Source organism: Aquarana catesbeiana, linkage group LG04, assembly GCF_042186555.1.
Source record: "Aquarana catesbeiana isolate 2022-GZ linkage group LG04, ASM4218655v1, whole genome shotgun sequence".
Classification (NCBI taxonomy): domain Eukaryota; kingdom Metazoa; phylum Chordata; class Amphibia; order Anura; family Ranidae; genus Aquarana; species Aquarana catesbeiana.
The window spans coordinates 278,400,579-278,416,032 of record NC_133327.1 but is presented as its reverse complement, the minus strand read 5'-3'; the positions used below and the strand labels follow the sequence as shown (position 1 = coordinate 278,416,032).

General features: G+C 39.9%; 1 protein-coding gene across 5 annotated transcripts in view; it reads right to left on the bottom strand.

Moving 5' to 3' along the window:
• The window catches only part of DLGAP2 (DLG associated protein 2), a 1,381,880-nt gene that overhangs the window by 808,114 nt on the left and 558,312 nt on the right, over nt 1-15,454 (bottom strand). For 2 of the 5 annotated variants that reach the window (XM_073626626.1, XM_073626628.1), the window contains exon 1: nt 8,207-8,654. The exons of the other annotated variants lie outside the window; for them this stretch is intronic. The gene's annotated coding sequence lies outside the window, so the exon portion shown is untranslated. Of the gene's footprint in view, nt 1-8,206; nt 8,655-15,454 lie in introns of those variants that run through there. 5 annotated transcript variants of the gene reach the window in all.

Here is a 15,454-nt window from a genome sequence, read left to right as displayed (position 1 = left end):
CACCTAAACTGACAGGCCAGGCAAGGAGAGCATTAATCAGAGAAGAAGCCAAGAGGCCCATGGTAACTCTGGAGGAGCTGCAGAGATCCACAGCTCAGGTGGGAGAATCTGTCCACAGGAAAACTATTAGTCGTGCACTCCAAAAATCTGACCTTTATGGAAGAGTGGTAAGAGGGAAGCCATTTTTGAAAGAAAGCCATAAGAAGTCCCATTTGCACTTTGGAGGATCCCATGTGGGGGACACAGCAAACATGTGGAAGAAGGTGCTCTGGTCTAAAAGCAAAACGCTATGTAAGGTGGAAAACTGACACTGCACATCACCCTGAACACACCATCCTCACCGTGAAACATGGTGGTGGCAGAATCATGTTGTAGGGATGCTTTTCTTCAGCAGGGACAGTGAAGCTGGTCAGAGTTGATGGGAAGATGGATGGAGCCAAATACAGGGCAATCTTAGAAGAAAACCTGTTAGAGTCTGCAAAAGATTTGAGGCTGGGGCAGAGGTTCACCTTCCAGCAGGACAACAACCCTAAACATACAGCCAGAGCTACAATGGCATGATTTAGATTAAAAATAAAATGCATTTACGTTTTTGGTTGTAACATGACAAAATGTGGAAAATTTCAAGGGGTATTAGTACTTTTTCAAGGCACTGTATTGGCAACTATATTGCACAGAGCTGTCCCCTATCTCCCTGTCTGCTTTTCTTCTTGTGAGTGCCCCTATAGCAAGCCAGGCAGCCGGACCAGTCTACATAGGCACACAGTGCAGGTCGGCCACCCCCCCACACTACCTCTGTGGCTCCCGCTGCTCTCAAAGTCTCCTGTGAAGCCAGGAAGAGAGATCAGTGGCGCTGCAGACAGGCACAGCGCTGGATTGAGCGAGAACTCTGGTAAGTGTTTAGGGATGAAGGGAACAAATATTGGAAAGATGTTTACCTTATTGCAGAGATTGCCTTAAGATTTTTTTTTGCTATCTCTGTCCCATTGAGGAGATTTCTCTTCTCTTCCTGTCCCATAGCCAAACAGGAAGTGACAGGAAATCCCTGCAAATTAAGAGAATTTCTTAGGGACTCCCAGGTCACCAAAACCACTGGTGTCCCTAATGGAAGAATTTAATTATACTTTAAGGTAAAAAACTTTTAGATTTTAAAACAACTTTATTGGAGTTAAGAGAAAGCTGCTAGGAAACATCTAGCATTCATTCATAGCCTTCCTCCGCAACAACTATAAAAGGAAGAAGTAGAAAGATAGCTAACTAATGAATAGCACTTACAATGAAATATTCTGTTCAGTACAATTCAAACAAATGTTTTTTTAACAACAATTAAGAAGCGGCAGTGATAATATATGTGTAAGCAAGAACAACATTACATAATTATTTTTCACACAGCATCTATCACAGTCCCACATTTCCAATGAAGCAGTTTCAAGTTCATAAGGTTTCTAGCCACAGAAGATTTCTTGAGTTTAAATCTATAAATACACTTGAAAGAAAATCAACTTCTCAAAGGAATGATGTATTATGTATAGTAAAATCCCAGAGGCATGGAGATCTAGATGATCAACTTTTTACAGTCAATATGAAACAGTTGCCCTTATTTTATGATGAATATCTAGGCTGTGCTGGAACTGGTACATTGTTGAGTACCAAATTCCAAGATATCTGTGCCACTAATTTTATCATTCAAACCATATCTTAAATATTACTATAACTGTGGACATATACTTGACCTCCCAAAGATTTACCCCCTTTCATGACCAGGCCATTTTTTGCTTTTTGACACTATGTTACTTTAACTGACAATTGCGCGGTCATGCAACGCTGTATACAAATGAAATTGAAATCATTTTTTTCACACAAATAGAGCTTTCTTTTTGTGAATTTTAACCACTTCCCGCCCGGCCTATAGCGGATTGACATCCGGGAAGTGGTTGTGTTATCCTGACTGGGCGTCATATGACGTCCAGCAGGATAACATGCCGCCACGCGCCCAGCCTGACACACCGCTCCACCGATCTTGGTAAAAAGCCTCCGGAGGCTCTTTACCACGTGATCAGCCTTGCCCAATCATGGCTGATCACGATGTCAATAGGAAGAGCCGTTGATCGTCTTTTCCTCATTCGCATCTGACAGATGCGAGTAGAGGAGAGCCGATCGGCGGCTCTCCTGAAAGGGGGGTCTGCGCTGATTGTTTATCAGCGCAGCCCCCCCTCAGATCACCACACTGGACCACCAGGATCGCCACTAGGACCACCAGGTATGTACCCCATGGCCATCCACATGTGCCCAATCTGTGCCAATCAGTGCCCACAAATGGGCACTGATTGGCACCATTATGTTTCAGGTATGCCCAGCAATGCCACCAATAAGTTTTATCAGTGCCACCAATCAGTGTCATCAGTGCCACCTGTCATTGCCCATCAGTGCCACCTGTCAGTGCCCATCTGTGCCCATCGGTGCCACCTGTCAGTGCCCATCTGTGCCCATCAGTGCCCACCTATCAGTGCCCATCAGTGCCACCTATCATTGCCACCCATAAGTACTCATCAGTGCCACCCATATGTACCAATCAATGCCACCTATGAGTGCCCATCAGTGCCGCCTATGAGTGCCCATCGGTGCCACCTATGAGTGCCCATCAGTACCGCATACCAGTGCCCATCAGTGCCACCTATCAGTGCCCATCATCAGTGCCACCTCATCAGTGCCACCTCATTTGTGCCACCTCATCGGTGCCCATCAGTGCCGCCGTATCAGTGCCCGTCAGTGCAGCCATATCAGTGCCCGTCATTGAAGAAGAAAACATACTTATTTACAAAAAACTTGTTTTTTTTCAAAATTTTCGGTCTTTTTTTATTTGTTGCACAAAAAAATAAAAACCGCAGAGGTGATCAAATACCACCAAAAGAAAGCTCTATTTGTGGGAACAAAATGATAAAAAATTTGTTTGGGTACAGTGTAGCATGACCGCGCAATTGTCATTCAAATTGCGACAGCGCTGAAAATTGGCCTGGGCGGGAAGGTGTCTAAGTGCCTGGTATTGAAGTGGTTAATCACCACTGGGTTTTTATTTTTTTTTTGTGCTATAAATTACAAAAGACTGAAATTAAAAAAAAAAAAAAAAAACAATATTTTTTACTTATCCTTAACATATCCAAAAAAATTAAAAGAATCCAATATTTTCATAGATTTAGGCCAATATGTATTCTGTTACATATTTTTGGTAAAACAAATCCCAATAAGTGTATATTGATTGGTTTGCGCAAAAGTTATAGCGTCTACAATCTATGGTATACAGTATATACTGGAATTTAAAAACCAATATTTATATTTGGTCGGGATCAGCCACTTTTAGCGGGACTGTGATAGTATGGCAGGAAATATGACACTAACTGACACTTTTGTCACTTTGTGGGAGCCAGTGACACTAATACAGTGATCAGTGCTAAAAATATACATTGTCACTGTACTAATGACACTGGCTTGGAAGGGGTGATCAAAGGGTTAAATGTGTGCCTAACCAGTGTTTATGTGTGTACTGTGAGGTGCTTTCACTAAGGGATGTGCTGCTTTTTATTCCCTGCTTAGCAGGGAAACAAAAACCGTCACATCCCCGCTGACAGGACAGAGCGCTGTATTGTTTACATTGAGATAGCGCTGTCCTGCTGTCCTCCTCACCGATCAGCGGGTGACAGCAGTCAATCATTGGCAGGCACCCGCTGATTGGCTAGTTCTGTGACTAACTAACCCCCTAACCAGAAGTGTCAGATGACATACTAGATACGTAATCTGGCACAGGAGAGTCACTCCGCTGTCGTACTCCTACGTGAGGCGGTTGGCAAGCAGTTAAACTACTTATAGCATAGTTTATAATGAACCATCGATTTGTTATGAAATGCAAAAACTCATCTCCATCTTTCTGTGATGTGACAATAGAGAACACAAGCCTTTATTTTCTTAGAGGAGGGGCGCTACAAATTTAAAACCATTATTTATTTTTGCATTGCCACATTAAACAAACTTGTAATAATGGTTTATGTTATTCAGTCTAACAAATACCATCCTTTTACAATATTCTTAGGCAAAAACGAGAGTGACGCAAGGGTACTTTAAAAACCGATCAAAGATAATTAGTGATTGGTTATCAGGACATCAAAGCAAAACCTTCTTTGAGGGATTCCAATGTGGCCTTTCCTAATAAGTTGATGCTAATGTGGCTCATATTCCGTAACAATTTATAAAACATACGTTTATATACTATAATGGTAAAACTCAAACCTAATTGGTTTCTATTGATTTTAAAATAACAATTACTTTCATAAAGTTACCTAATCAGTCTCAGTGTGACTGAAAAATATGAAACTTTATGCAATATACTAGGCCTATAAAATTTTAATGTTTGCTTTATAAAGCATTGTGAAAGTAATCATACAGCACAAATTCTACACAACATAGTAGTTGCAAAACCGATATACATAGCAGGCCAAAGTAATTTTGTCCTTGTTTTTCTGACCTTCTCTCTTGGTTTATGTACTAGATGGAAATTCTGCCTTACAAAGACACCTGTAGAAAGTGTGTTGCTGTAGCTCTACATTGCATTGTCAAAGTAAAACAACAAAAAGTGAAATTAGGGAAAAAGTAATTCTACAATCATTTCCAGAATATTCGGCATTCATGCAAAGGTGTTGAAATTCCTTGTACTGGGCAAAAAGGTGTGGTTGTGCCTGTATATTTAGCCACTGGGATGTTGCTGTGTGGGGGATTGGCTGGCCAAAATGTTAAACAGGACCTTATATTCTGATCACATAATAATATAATAATATAAATCAGGGGTTCTGCTACAATCAGCCTCATCAGTGCCCAATCAATGCAGCCTCATCAGTGCCCATCCCATCAGCTCAGCCTTACCTGTGCCCATCAGTGCAGCCTGATCAGAGAGCAGTGCCCATCAGCACAGCCCTACCAGGGTCGGCCCTGCAAAGCGGACCCAGGGCAGGTGGCCAATAGCCCCAAGTTCCCGGCCATCCCCAGGCCTTGGGACCCAGGGCTTTTTGAGGGCCAACTCGTGGCTTTAGCCTGGGTCAGCCCCCCTCATTCCAACGCCACTGATCAACAGCCTTTTTGACCTCAATGAACTAATATAACAAACGGCTTTCAAATATATATATAACAGAAAAAAGGACAAAATATAAAAAGTTCATTGTCAAGGTTTACATACACTTTAAGAGAATTGCTAACATCACATGGTCAGAAGACTGGGAATTCTGAGTGGTTTTACCAGATCAAAACTTTCATTGACAAAGCATCATGAATTGATTGCAGTGGTGCCATATACATCAGGGCAGAACACAATGAATAACTCCACACATTTTGGTTACCTAAGTAAGTAATGTAAATTACAATAATAAAATGTAATTATTTTCATGCAATGTTTACTTTAACAGAGACATTCCTCTAGTAGCAGCAAGAGTTTTTACCTTCCTGGCATCTGCCTTCCTCGCTGGCAATGTATATTATATTAATAAAATGTAACTTTTTCTTGTAAGGTCCATGTTACCAGAAACCTTCTTCTGGTAGCAGCAAAAGTTTTCACCTTTCTGCCCTCTTACCATCCTGGTTGATAACAACAGCTTTTGATTTCAATGTTACAGAAAGTCCTCCTAAAAATGAAGCAAGCTAGGCAGTAGATGAATGGGCACAGGTTGGTAAAAGTAAAACAAATTCAGGTCATGCATAGGCTTACTATATTTGGTACTTTGTGTACACTCAAGTACACTAATGTAGCAAATACAGATAAGTGTACTTTAGACGTATATTTGAGCATTTCTCTGGTGAGAACACTTTCTGTAAGAAATGTATTCATGGAAAATTAAAGATAATAAAGTCTGACCCTTCAATTACATTTGAAAAGAGAACCTATAACTATTATATAAAACATGAAATGGGTCTTTGTACTAGCCAGGTATGCTGAGACTTTAGTATCAAAATACATGGAGTACCATGAGCTGCCTAACTTTTCACAAAAGGTTAAACCAAACACCAATAAACACAAAGACATATGGAAAATATTATAAAAATGTGATATTGTACCATAGCAATGCACAAAAAGGTATAAGGGGCAGATGAGCAGATAAGGGGCATATGAGCAGTGGGCAGCTACATTGAAGACAAATAGCCTACTAATATCAACTAATTGAAAGCTTAGAACTAAGAACTGCTAACAAAGTTATGTGGAAAAAAACCCCACAAACAAATCTGTATTCATTTCATAAAAAAATGAAACTGTGCCATTTAAGCCTAGCACAGAGAATATAAGTGAATTGCATCACACCATGTGCACTGCATTTCCTTTCTGCTTTGTCAGGCAACCTGCCTTACACCTTGAGTCAGGGCCCATAATCCATTACCCCACCACCTGTGCACTAGGCTAGAAATAAAAAGAACTATACAAGGGAGCTAATTGCAATCAATGACACCAAACGAAAACACTCTGGCCAAAAAACTGAGACCTTACATCAACAATAAATACAAGGCAATAAATATGCATAACTACCAAGCATGATTATTGACATAATCTTTAGAATTTTTCTTCCCACAAATCAGCTTAATTATTTTCACTATATCCCATGAGTCCTCTTCCAAAAAAAAAAAAAAAATGCAAATAATAATATCACTGTAATGTAATGTTATATAATTAAAAGACCTGTATATAGTAAATGTAATGCAGAAAACGCAATCCACAGTAGGGAATCTTGTTAACAGGCTATAAATTATTTATTAAACACAAGACAATACAATGGATAGGCTTATGTCTTATCCCAGGTCTCTAAACTACAAACAGAACTGTGTTACATAACTTGTTGCTGAATAGGAAGAATAATATATTTGATAATATGTCAGGTAGTATGGTGCTCTACACGTAATCACTAGATTTGGATTTACAGTCAATAAAAAGCGTAAATAAGTACACGGTGGTACCTAAGGAAGCTAGGTTCCTAAAATAGAAGCAGTGATGACGACAATGAAAGATTAGCTCTCTATTATAAGTTATCGGTGATTTTCTTTTTCCCTTAGAATCCTTGGCATATGACAGATAAAGAATTTAAAGCAGGAACCATTTTTTTTATACATCCATTTATCAGATCAACCAGTGTTAATCACTAAGACATATATACTTCTATAAAGGCTTTATATTCCAACAGCAGTCTAGCAAATGAAGCCTAACTGCATGGCAAACCCATTCATTATAGATACCTGACATGTTCATGTACAAGAGGAACTCAAACAAGCAAAGAACATAAGCAGGCTGATTTCTAGAGATTTTTTTTTTAACCCCTGTAGTCATTGTAGAGCATGCTGTAAGCAGAGCTAGTTCTCAATTAGACATCAGAGCTATTCCGCTATTCTGTCATTTGAACACTGCCCTTAGCCCAAGTGAGAAGTGGGATGTGTGTAAATGATGTCTCCTAGAAATACATGCATTACAGCACGAGACCACTGCAAAATGATCTGCCTGTTCTGCACAAGGTTTTGGGAAGTGCTCATGTCTCTGTAGGCAGATTTACAGATGTCTCATTAGCATACCAATACCTTTCTAGTATGTCCCTTCAGCATGACATAAAAGTAGCTTTCTCCATTCACTGCCTTATTTAGTGGGGTTAATAGATGCCATTGTTCACTTTGGTATTTTATAGCAATCACGCTGCTTGTCTCTCGTTTTTTCTTCTTCTGCTTGCAACAAAACACCCCTTCTATTTCTGCAGATGCTATTGAACAGTGAATAAATAGCACACATTTACCATCTGTGATTTAGGTAATATTGCTAATACAGATATTGCTAATTAAAAAAAAAAAAAAAAAAAAGCCTCTTATAGAAGGTTAAACTTGAACAATGTAAAAAAAAAAAAAATATATCAGCAATGATCAGACAGTATGTGTCCTGAATAAATATTAATCATCAGTTTGTCAGATCTGTATCTCTTCAAAGCTGTACTGACAATCAAGGTGAGGGGTCTTCTTCATCTACAGATAGGTACTTTTAACATGCAGTCAGGGTATAGTTCTACAGAATGCAAAGTGCAAGAATTGGAAAATCAAACACAAACTGGCATAAGGCTAATTAATATAGTCGCCCCAACATCAAAGTAGTCAAGGATTATGGGGAAGGTTAGAAAAAAGTAAGAATGAGTCATCTCGGTCTTACCTTAAAATACTAGTGTACTGCTAGTCCCTTCCACAGCCAAGACTGAGATGATCTGTCAACAAGATCATGCACATTTTCTCCCAAGAAGAACAATCATTGTAGAAAAACATGAAGGCCAGAGATTTCAAATTATGTATCCAACAAGCCAGTAATTCACAGCTGTTCCATAGCTCCTAGAAGCACTGCAAAACAAGTACACTGCAGCACTGTGCAAAGCATAGGATTGCAATACATGTCCTATATATTCAAGTACAAGAGAAAACACGACATGGAGCCTTGCTCCTTGTGGATGTGGGGCTTGCTCTCTAACAGCAGAATGACTGCCTGCTCCTGCAACAGACTTACAGAATAGGATTTATGCATTCATTAGAGGATGATGTTATTTCCCAGGATACTAATTATATAGACCAGGTGCCTCTGTCTCCTGTTTCCCAGATAAGAGTCTGTAATTTCATTTCAGAAATGATCCACATTTAGACAGGAGAACCTATTGTGATGATATCATTTGCCTGAGTGGCCATAAATGGGCAATTTCCTTGAAAACGTCACAGCCACTGACGACACAGCTCTTTATAATAGAGTAGGCTGGCTAGATGATAGGGTCCCATCAATCTAAAGAAGCTTTGGCTGCTACGATAACATGAATCTTGCAAGAACATTTACAAGGCTGCAAAAGCAAGGAAAGCTGCAGCAAGAGCTTTGAATATTTCAACTGGTTCCTTCCTATGATGGAGCTAAAGTGGGAGGAAGAAAGGTGTTAAATTCCTGTATAACACCGACAAGTCTGAAGATATTTCACTTTTAAAATCACAGATTTCCAGTGAATTCAAACAGATGATACACCATGTGCAACTTCTAAAAGCTACAAATATGATTAAATGACAAACAAACTTTTTTTTTTCCACCTAAATTATAGAACTATTATGTTACCTTTGAGCTTCAAGAATGAACATTTTTTGTTTTGGCTACATCTATCAAATTTATTCTTTATGCACTAGACATATAAAAGGAAAGACCCGAGTGCTGGCTATGGACAGCACAGACAGTTCTTATTTCTGACTCTTCCATGCAGAAGGTACTTTGCAATCACTGTTACACTTTCATAGCAGGTTTGAATGGTAATATCACCTATTCTAAAGCAGGACAGCGGAAGAAAATCAACTTTCTGGCACAGCATTGCACCATGTTCCAGTTTTGCACCTTTATTTTATACAAGTAACTACTGTACCCTGTGGGAAATGTACATGTTGGGGGTTATTTACGAAAGGCAAATCCACTTTTCACTACAAGTGCAAACTACAAGTGCAAAGTGCACTTGAAATTCCACTGAAAGTGCACTTGGAAGTGCAGTCGCTGTAAATCTGAGGGGAAGATCTGAAATCAGGGGAAGCTCTGCTGATTTTATTATCCAATCATGTGCAAGCTAAAATGCTGTTTTTTTATTTATTTTGCATGCCCCCCTCGGATTTACAGCGACTGCGCTTCCAAGTGTACTTTCAGTGCAATTTCAAGTGCACTTTGCACTTGTAGTTTGCACTTGTAGTGCAAAGTGGATTTGCCTTTAGTAAATAACCCCCATTGCGTTTATAGTCACATCTGCACGGGGGTGATTATGAGAATGCTATGAATACTGTCAATAAACACTTTGTAGAAGTATAAATAGGTAGATTTGCTCCGATTCCCCTTTTTACTTAAAGCGGTAGTAAACCGCAGCGGAAGAAAAAGAAATCCCCTGCAAGGCAATGTCATAATATGCTAGTATGCATTGCATACTAGCACACTATGAGGGACTTACGTCAAAACGAATCCAATCATAATATTCCCTACGCACACATTCACATGGCTGTAATAATGCTGAGTGCTGTAATAACCACCGGCTGGAAACCACAGACAATCTGAACAGAGAAATGTCGTCATCCGGATGTGACCCGTGTGACCATGTAAATAAAGTTTTGGACCCTTCTGAGGAATCCTTGGTGTGCTGATGACATTGCTTTATTCAGATTACCTCAAAAAGAAGCCCCCCCAGTGCCACGCTGTCACTGCTGAAAGGGCTTCCATCGTCCTCCAGACTTCTTTCTGGGTTCGCAAGCTCAGACTACATGAGTGGCCGGGGGCGCGATGACGTCACACCCATACATGCTCATGGGAGCCGCCCTTTACAGCATGGGCTCCGAAGGTTCAGCATTGTATGCCGGATATTCAGAGCACATGCGCCAGCGATGTCACCGAACGCATGCACTCTGAATATCTCCTAAATAGTGCAAGTTTAGGAGATAATCACAGTACCTACAGCTAAGCCTTATTATAGGCTTACCTGTAGGTTTAAGGGTTATAACAGAGTTTACTACAACTTTAAAAAGATTCTATTCTAATTTTTATTTTTTCTATTTTTACAAATCAAACTCAGAAACATTTATGTTTATGCAAATATTTCAAAAACAACTATAGGGAAGCATAGACACCAGAATTACTTCATTCTTCACCCTCACTACAATGAGCAACAGAATTTGCACATAGGTATTTCATCACCCAAAACCCACCCTTCCATAAAATATCCAATTCTGATCAGATAAATAAGGAAATCTGGCATGCTGTCTACTTAACTGTGTTCAGCACAAAATCTGAATGCACTTATTTTTGATGGTCACTGTGTTGCTTACAAAACTGTCCAATGAAATACAGTATATCATATGTCCACCACAGTCAATATAAAATGCCTATCAATTACATCACAGGTGTTTAAGTGTACAAATACTTGCTTATCCTTCTTTAAGAGCACTATACAATACATTATTGATGTATAGTAATCTCAAGGGAAGAACAACACAGGCTTAAGCACCATACCCCTTCTGTGAAAATAATATAGGATCAGCACATTTTCCACTGGTGCATAATACCTTAGACCTGCTACCACCTATTTTTTTAGTAATTGTATATAAATTTAGGTCTGAGTATATCACTGTAATAACCCATTAGAAGGTTTCCAATGCAATAGCTTCAAAGCAGCAGACAGAAGGAAATGTATAGTTTTTTCCTCTTCCTTTCCAAAGCTAAGGAAGTAACATGGCTGTCATTGTCAATTATGAAAACTATAAAATCCAGAATAGCTGTTATTGAAACAGGCTGTCCTATCACTGCTGTGATGGTAAGCTATTTCTGGGTTGTTGTCTTAGATCTGTCTCCAGAATTAGCATAGTTTCTACCAAGACAACCAAAACATACAGTGAAATAAAAGTTGGATTTTTTTTTTTTAATTTTCAGGCATGGTTGGAAATGGGGTCTTTTTAAAAGGTAAATATGATAATTTAAAATATAGGTGAAATTACTGCGCTAACCCAAATGTAAATAAAAGCAGCTGATACAAAAATTGACAAAATTTAAAATGAAATGTGGAACACAGTGTAGCGCTGAAAAGCAACAATATTAAAAAATTGTGCAATAGGTCATACAGTGCAGATGAATCATACAATAGTGATACATGTAAAGTGCTGAATGCAAATGTGCAAATTCCAATGGCCGGAACCAATAGGAAATGTAGATCACTGAATGATGGGGTAAGTTCAGATAAAGATAAAATGATGACCAAAAATATGGAAACAGTCCACACTTGAAGAAAGAAGTGTATTCAGAAGTGAAGGCAGATGGGACAGTCACAACAGCAAAAAACGCCCCAGGGATGGTGCGTTCTCCACCCGGAGTAAGGAGTAAACACTCTTACCGGACGTTGTGGACTCACATAACAGTGGCAGGGAGTCAATCATGCTAAGATAAACAAAACATGGATCTCCAGTATTGGACCCTGGAACTCCCACGAAAGAAGGTAAAACTGGAACTCAGGCGAAGATCACTCCAGGTTCAGGCAGTGCATGCAAACACTCTCATCCAGAAAGATACAGGGATCATAAAAAGAAAAATGCCTCCATATGTTGTCGATCAAAACGCATAGGTTTATTTAAAAGTACAAACATCAAGGCATAGATGTGTACAAAAATTGTGATTGCAAGATTAAAAGCAATGTGAAGTGTCCATCTATCTTCAATCACGGTGCTGACGGACCCGTAAAATGAAAAAAAAACCCCGCCTCGATTGGAGGCGTCCCTCTGACTGCTGTCTTTTCGTGGTGACAGCAGCTGTTTTAAAGGCAAGGGCGGGGCCACCCACTGACATAACCGGATGACCCCGCCCCCTTCTGATGGCAAATGCACTCAGAAGGGGCGGGGTTATTCGGTTACATCAGCGGGTGGCCCCGCCTTTGCCTATATAACAGCTGTCACTGTGAAAAGACAGCAGTTTGGCGGCACGCCTCCCATCGAGGTGGAGCTTTTTTTATTTTTTTTCCCATTTTTCGGGTCCATCGGCACCATGATTGAAGATGGATGGACATCGCGGGACACTTTTTTTTTTCTTTCTTCTTTTTTAATAAAGGAATTGTCAAAAACTGTCTTTTGTGGTTTTTACTTTTTGATACTTTTTTTTGATGAATAGGTAGGGGTACAATGTACCCCATACCTATTCACATAGGGGGGCGGGATCTGGGGGCCCCCTTAATAAAGGGGGCTTCCAGATTCCAATAAGCCCCCTGCCCGCAGACCCCCACAACCATCGGGCAAGGGTTGTGGGGATGAGGGTCTGTCAACATAAAAACACCAAAGCACCCTCCCCATGTTGAGGGCAAGTGGCCTGGTATGGTTCAGGAGGGGTAAAAAAAAAATTGGCACGGGGTTTCCCTTAACCACTTCAATACACTGTGTTATATATACCACACTGTCTGCACTGACTGAATATAGAGTCTACACTGAATATTTAGTCTACACTAAATGCAGAGTATATTTACTAGACTGTATGTATATATATATATATATATATATATATATATATATATATATATATATATATATATTAAATACACTGCCTACACGCCACTAACTAACCTGCCTGCCTAATCTAGCTCAATCTATCTCCATCCACACACTATACATGGCCGCTATGCAAGCAGCCTTATATAGTATGGGGCGTGGACTTAGTCCCCCTGAGCCATGATTGGCCAAAGACACCCTGTCTTTGGTCAATTATATTTCTTGCAGCAGAGCACACTGTGATTGGCCAAAGCATGCAGGTCGGGTGCATGCTTTCGCCAATCATCAGACGTCAATGCACTGTGATCTTGCAGTGCATTATGGGGCATTCTGCAGCACTGGAATTTCTCGCAAACGCTCCATATGCTCCTTATGTGCCTTATAGTGGTGGGTATTGACTCTTTATTGGAAAGGCTAGGAGAGTGTATGGATGTGCACCTTCACTAAGGCTGTCTTGTCACATATGTATGATTTCACCTGGAAAGTTGGGCAACAGCAGTACCTCATCATTTGGCCATGCAAGCACTTCAATTTCATTTGAGCTAAACAAGATAAACAGAAAAAAAGTCACCTCTAAGTGCAACAATATATGTTTATTGTTCGTTCACAGAGGAAGTACTGTGTAAGTCAGTGGCTATGTTCTAATCTACATCTGCATGTCCAGTGTCACTGACAACTTGAGTACTGCTCTCCCTCAGTATTTTTCCATTACCCCGTTCTATCTGTTTTCTTTCTGTGTGCAAAGTATGCACCTTGTGCAGATTTTTTTTCTACATTAATTTTATGTCACTTTCTGTGTCTTTATGCTTGCATAGCATACTATAATTCCGGGCTAACGCTGCTCTCCCTCCTTTCCCCTTCCCCGCCCATGGTCCTGCCCATAGCCTGCCTACAGATTATAAATAGCAATGCCTCCCTAATCTCTAGCTATTGGCTTGAAGAAGGCTGCTCCATTGGTGCCTCCAGAGCTGTGGGTGTTTTTCTGCTGCGCAGTGACATCTCTGGGAACTCCTGTTATACACTGGGACCACATGATGCCAGATCACCTTCCCTAATATACACATGATGCATTCCTCTCATCATCCATCTTGTAAGTGTTTTTATTCCCTTTTGGGATATTAAAAGTTTTTTTAATATTGCACTTAGAGTCGCCTTTTTTCTGTTTATCTAGTTTCTAGAGTTTGCTGTCTCTTTTGAGTGCTGCCCTAAGTGCATCAAAGATTCCTCATTATCTGAACCCCTTCACCTCCAATAAAGACAATAATCTGCTCAGTCCTGTTACTCAGAGCGCCCTTACACACAAATTTTATCTGAATTGTATTTTAGCACCTACAGTTATTTTTCTGAAGAATTATAACACCGCTTGGTAATGGCCATAGAGTTCCTGCTTACTAAAAATCCTTTTTTTGTTGAATACAATTTTTTTTTATCTGAGGTGATGCAGAGATTCTATGGGGGTCAAATTTTCTCCCTCAGTTGCAAACCTCTATGTATGGTGGTTAGAGGAGCTCCATATCTTTGCAGATAGAAATAACTCCAGTAAGTAGACTGTCCATATATCTGACATACTGGATAACCTCCTTACTGTAATGGCTTCTATCTGCAAAGATGGAACATGGGGCAGAGCTCCCAGATTTTTGGTTTTATATAATCTAATAATGAGTTACAAATCACTCTTGCATGGGACAATACTTCCATCAATTTCTGAGTACCACTCTGACAGATTGTATTGATTAAAGTGAAGAGTTTGCAACCACTTATGTTGAACTGCTGCTCCAGGGGGGCTAACTGACACTATCCTCCACACCCCTTCAACATTCAGGTGCAAGCCCAGTTTGTGAACACTGCTCTCTGAAAAAACATCCACCTTTATTGCAGTAGTAAAAGTACTAGAATGCAACAAAATAACACTGTGAGGGTAGAGAGGAAAGTCAGGGAGGATCATGAGAAGACTGAGAGAACGACTCCATGATTATGTCTATAGTGTACAGAAGAGGAATTCCACAAATGTGGCTAAACATTTCAGCGAGCATTATGGGGGGTGATCTCTCAGCCTTACAAATTCAGGCTATAGAGAGGGTAATTAGCACTAGCAGGGGGGAAATTCATTCAAACGTCTATGTAAACAGGAGGTTTGCTGGATTTTTCAACTGCATACCTGTATCCTGAATGGCCTCAATTCTGAGTGAGATTTCACAAATTTTTATGTGGTGTTGCATTAATTGGCCAAGGTGAGGTTTCTCTGTCTTACATACCCATTGGCCAAGAATCAAATATGTTACAGATATTAGCATGAGTTATGGTGTGGCATGTGTGGTGTTTTGCTAACTCATTGTTGCCTTTTTTTAGGTTTATATGCCTTTATAAGGGACATTCTAAGAAGATTTAC